The following is a 6,049-nucleotide window of genomic DNA, read 5'->3' on the forward strand; positions in this document are numbered from 1 at the left end:
CACACACACAAACTAAACATCCATGCCCTGAGTGGGATTCGAACCCACGATCCCGGTTTCCAGGCGAGCGAAGACAGTACATGCCTTAGACCGCTCGGCTACCGTGACCGGCAGACTGCGCACTTACTTATCATAATTCTCCAAACGAAAACAATCTCTACGATGTATATGGGACAAAACCTCCAGCCTCTGTAGCAAACAGCAAAAAGTTTTACTCTAAATTGTAGTCATTTCAGTGTCCGCCTTTTCAGGCCTGCGGCATTGCTGTCTGCTTTGTTTCAAGGTCTTCAGGACCTGCTGGAGACCCATGAATGTTGTTTAAGTGTGTAACTACACGTGTGTATACACGATATTAGTATCGTTGCTTTTAGCATGTACTTCCATGGTTATTTGCCAAGGTTTCGCAGGAACCCGCTTCCTCTGTCTTCAACACACAGGGAGTCCCACGCTGTTTGTGGAACGTACAGGTAGTGAAGCCATGGAGGTTACGTAATTCAGTCCGATTGTTCGGTAGTTTTATACTCCGAAATTACTGCAGAGATTGCGACTAAATCTGGTATTGGAAGATGTACCCTAATACATTATCGGGAGTATTTAATTCTGGTTAATATAACTGCAATAACATGACGTAATGACTAGAGATTTCCCTTATCAGCTTCATTTCAAACATCTTTCTTTTTCGATCTTCGTATCTTTCATTTTTTTCCTGTATTTCTTTAGAATTTGTTCCTTTTTTTCTACTTCTTCCTCCCTTTCCTCTTTGCTTCCTTGCTCTGTATTTGCCAACTTCATTTCTTAATCCTCTTTTCAAGATTTTGTTCCTTCCTTACAAGGTTTAAATCACTTAAACCTGTTCCGAGGTTATACAAACTGTTCGAATATCTAATTCTTCTTTTTCCTATATCCCACTTTCCCAGCTCTTTTAGTTAAATAATCTTTTGTGGCAATCTGCAGTCCGCCATCCAATGAATGTGATTTCTCAATTTTTCTTGGGTTTCCTTAATGCTATGTCATTTTATTAATCACAGATAACGCCCTTATATCTTCCTTCAAACTGTAGAGAAATCTAATTTTTCCGATTTAACCATCGTTCATGTGTGTTTCTAAGGGCCCAGCATTCACTTCCATATAATAAACTGTTTTTGAGACTACATTATGAACTCGCCTAACGCCTTATAAATTTTTATTATGCCTCATCAAAACTTTTATTTCATTATATTTTACTATCCTTTATATTTATTTCCATACTAGAAATTCGGCAGCTCAATCATTAAATTTACTGACCTCTCCCAAAAATATTCCATTCACTGTTACTTTTACTCTTATGTGTTTCTCTCTCACTGCCATAATCATTGATAGTGTCACGTGTTAGTGTGACTATCGACGAGATTTCTGATTGGAGATTGGGTTTATTGACCACTTACATGTCGTAACTACAAGTAACTATAACACTATCAATAATTTCCGCACTTTACAGTTCACTGAAACACGTATAAAATCTTTCCAGTCGTTCCGAGCTAAGGGCTCTTACAGTGGGGATTCTTCAACTGCACCGACCAAGTCTTTTCACAGATTTCCTTACAAGTGAATAGTTTCTAAATTCGTCTGTTATAACATATCGGCTCGAACCGCGCAGTAGAAAATACCATCCATTGTTGTATTCTAACCGTTTACGTGGGAACGTGTTTGTTTGCGAAGGTGTTACCCAGTAACGGCTGCGTATACTTGCTCATTAAGAATCTGTTGCCTAACAGCGAATGTTGTTTCTTTGTTTGTATTGAGGTCGTTACTCATATACGGGTCTACAGGCTACATTCCATTTTATAAATATCTTCATGTTATATAATTGCAACGTCTTATCCGGACCAGCAATTCCTCTCTGCAACTATTTTTCTTTGTTCTGATAATAATACCTGGACATCAGCTACACAATTATATGCAACGGGCAGTATATGTCCAAACTTACCTCTTCAGGTTTATAAATTTCCATCAAATTTTTGTACAAACATAAGAGGAGTAAGAAAGGTGATAATTTATATCCTTGTTTAAGGCCTGATTTATTAAAATTATCCTCGTGTATTTCTGTTCAGCAGCATTATTTTCTATTTTATTTGTTCTTACATTATTTCACTTGACTCATTACAACGATTGTAGCACTATTATTTTCCAGAACTTGCCAAACTTTCTGCCTATTTCTTCATCTATGCTTTCTTTAATCCAAGAAGAGCACACTGCGAAGTTTTTATATTAATTTACAAATTATAAATCACTCCGTCGAATGTTACCTTAAGTTTTTTTACTACATAAAAACTTAACACCCTTACATGTTTCGGTCTCTGTGGACCATCTTCAGAGGGCAAACATCACTACAAATAGGAAACCACTATCACATAATTTGTTTACACGCAAAGTACGTACACTTATATGTTACAACACACAGTACACAGAATAGAACTTTTCATAAACACAGCAGTTTCCTGGGAATGTAAGTTTTAAAAAATTGTATAAAATTCCTTGATGCTAATTAAGTTTTTTAGATTGTCAATGATTAAAATTCGTAAACCATGCAGGCTCGTGTTCGTCCTCCCATCGTCTCTCTTATATGGGGCAGATATTGTGCCACCTGGCTATCTTGATGTGGAGGTTCTTTATGTCGTCCAGGGTTTGCTCATGGCTGCTGTGCTGTTTTCACGGACGGACCAGAATGAAACAAATCAAACTTATATTAATTTACTTCTTTCCATCAAATGTTTCAATATGAACATTGCGTTTTCATGTTATGTGTCGTCATGAAATTCACACTACTGCTCTTCTGAACAGATTTCTACTGTTCTCATGTCTTTATTGTGTTATTGTAGCTGGAAATATTTTGGAGTCTGTTAACAAAAAGGAAATCCCACATAAATATTACAGATATTCTTAGCGACTTTTTAAAAACTGAGATCAATAATGCCTCATTCAATATTTCCGGAATTTTTCTTCTATTCATATATCATTGCTGAAAATGTAAATCCTTTCCTCATCTCTAAAGATCCATTCCCTCAACGGAAGGAAACCTGGTCATAATGGAACTAGAGAAGATTCAAGGGAAACGCATAAATTGTTTCTCATATTTTTTCTTTATAGTTTTTATACTTTCTTTCACTTACATTTTCCATATTTCCTTCCTTTTCATCTCCATTTCTTGCTTCCGTTTTTATTCTCTTCCTTTCCCGATTTCTTTCATCTAAATTTATTTTCTTCTTTCCAATTCGTCTTTATTTCCCTCGGAGTAGAGACCCTTCCTTCCATTCTTTTTTATTCTCTTCCATTTTTTTCATTATCTATTTTGAGCTTTATCTTTCCTTCTTGCTTCGTTCCTTTCCTGCTTTCTTTTCATTTGATTCTTCTGTCTATATTTTCCATCCTTTTTTCACTTTTGCTTCCTTTCTCTTCGGCTTGTTTCTTGCCTTTCGTTCCTGCTCTCAACCTTTTTATCATGTTTCCTTCTTCGCAATTTTTTCGTTCTTTTCCATTTGCTTACTTTACTTCCTACTTCCTTCATCTCTGTTTGTTTCGTTTCGATTGTTTTTTATTGTTCCCATGCTATTTTCGTCTTTTAGTTCTCATTTCTTTCTTTCTATTTTTCTTCCTTTCTTTTTAGCTCCTGTCCTTTTATTCTTGTTTCAGCCCCTTCTCTCTGTTGAAATATCCGATTGCAACTAAAATTATCACTCAAAGCCTAAGAAATGACATACGGCGCCATGTTTCGATCTGATGCGGTACAAGCACATACAGTTCTGTGCCTGCCACAGTTCCCGAGAGACAACTCTCTGTCTGTTTGTCTGTCTGTCTGTCTATGGCTCTACAGTCTTTTTGTTAGAACTTGGCCGTTGTTTCAGTTTCTTAATCCCACACACAGTCGGTAGACGCCTTGGACGGGGGATCGGCCCGTTGCAAGGCCGCTACTACACACAGAACTACTCAAACATAGAATAACCGCAGACAAATATCCATGCCTTGAGTGGGATTCGAACCCACGATCCTAGTGTTCGAGCGAACGAAGACATTTCATGCCTTAGACCTCGCGGCCACTGTGGTCGTCTCCCGAGATTGTACATCGTGAAACTTGAGTTTCAAGCTCTGGTGGCTGACGTTCACTTTACCAATTGTTGCGGGTACAAATAAACATACCCCATAAATTTTAACCAATTACCTTGAAGTACTTGGAAATTAAGTTGGGCTTTAAAATGCAGAATTTCTACAAAACAATTATGCGTTTTGGAATTTGGATTAAAGGGAACTAATGAAGATAAATTATGGAAAATTCCTATTAGATACAAACAACAAAACACGTACATTTCCTATCATTTGCATACAACTCCATAAGTTTTGACATGTACACCACACGCCACTCTGCAAAACATGGAATCTATGTTCAGCTCCACTCCACCCGCTCGTACCCTCTAGCAGTGCAACAGTTCCAGTAGCGCTTAGATGTTGTCTCTCACAAGGTTCAGATCTCGGATTCTTTCGGAGCACACAATGTTATCGGTATAGCCTCAGAAGAAAGCATTTAAACGGTTAAATCGGGAATTCTAGTTGGCCGTGGAATTGGTGCATTTCTGCCGACCCATTTTTTTTTTCCGGAAAATGTTCACCTCGTAGAAGCTTACTGTAGCGTGAGAGAAGACGTCACATTTAGAGTAAACTGTTTCAGTGTGGGAGAACACAGTGTTCCCACATTTATAGCATTAGGCTATACAACTTTAATATTATTGTGACAAATATGACCATTGCTAGGCAGCGACTCAATATACACGGTCCAGAGAACACGCAACCATAGTTGCTGTGTTCTCTGTGGGCTACACTACGACTATTTGTTAGGTTAAACAACAATTGTAACAACAGAAGAGGTGTTTTCTATATGGTCCGCGCCACGCCTAGTGTTAAGCAACGGGGCTGTAAACACGCATCCCTAATAGAAGAAGGGTGTTTTTTATGTCATCCGTGCCGCGGCTGTATAGTGAGGTTCCCAGAGAAACTGAGAGATCAGTTGAGAGTACAAGGACAGAAGAGTACAGGAGAATACAAGAGCAAAAGAGTACAGGAGAGTACAAGGACGATAATGGTGCGTGTTCTAGTGATTTTTGAAGTGGGAAGATTAGCGATAGCGCTATAATTTATTGTGATTACGAGTGACTGTAAGCGAAGGTGTTAATAGATACAATCATCCAATCCAGAACCCCTTACTATTCGTCACGGAAACCCTGACACGTGACATTATTGTTATTATTATTATTATAATTTAAAATTACATCACTCATTTAAGGAAACTCTGTATAAGGTTCATGATATCTGGATTTACTGCCCCACTCGGTTTATTAAGTCATTTGATTTGAAAACAAAAGAATTTATTTCCATTTGTAAGATGCATCATAATTTCACTTGGATCTTAGTATTTTTTTTATTGCTAGTGGGGTGGGACTAAGTCCCTTATACTGCGGCCACGTCTGACTTATTGTACCAGCCCCAGATAATAGGTGAGGGCGATTGTGGAGCAATTGGTGGAATGAAGATTGGCAGGGGAAATCGAAGTACTCGGAGAAAATCTGCCCAAGCACCACTTTGTCCACCACAAATCCCACTTGACCAGACCCGGAATCGAACCCGGGCCGCCGCGGTGGGAAGCCAGAGACTAACCGCTTGAGCTATGGCGCGGTTCCTGGATCTTAGTAAATATGAGAAAAGAGGAAGTTGATGAAAAGTGCATAATGAAGGGTATAATCGCGAAATTTCTCTTAACTACATGTGAGGGCCGGGATAGCGCAGTCGGTATAGCGACTGGCTACTGGCTGTAGGAGGGTGGGGTCCGAATCCCGGTACGGTCAAGAATCTTCTCTTCTCCAAGTCGTCCAGACCGACTCTGGGGTCCACCCATACTCATATCCAATGGGTACCGATGACTCTTTCCCTGGTGTAAAGCGGCCGGGGCGTGACGCTGATCACTTACGTCCAACTAGTGCCGAGGTCAAGAAAACGTGGATCTATACATTCACTCTCCCATACG

General features: G+C 39.1%; 1 protein-coding gene across 1 annotated transcript in view; it reads right to left on the bottom strand.

Annotated features, from left to right (window-relative positions):
• The window catches only part of LOC111867926 (zwei Ig domain protein zig-8-like), a gene marked incomplete at its 3' end in the record, with an annotated part of 336,655 nt that overhangs the window by 26,285 nt on the left and 304,321 nt on the right, over positions 1–6,049 (bottom strand). The gene's annotated exons all lie outside the window — the stretch shown is intronic.

Source organism: Cryptotermes secundus, unplaced genomic scaffold (assembly GCF_002891405.2).
Source record: "Cryptotermes secundus unplaced genomic scaffold, Csec_1.0 scaffold252, whole genome shotgun sequence".
Taxonomy (NCBI): domain Eukaryota; kingdom Metazoa; phylum Arthropoda; class Insecta; order Blattodea; family Kalotermitidae; genus Cryptotermes; species Cryptotermes secundus.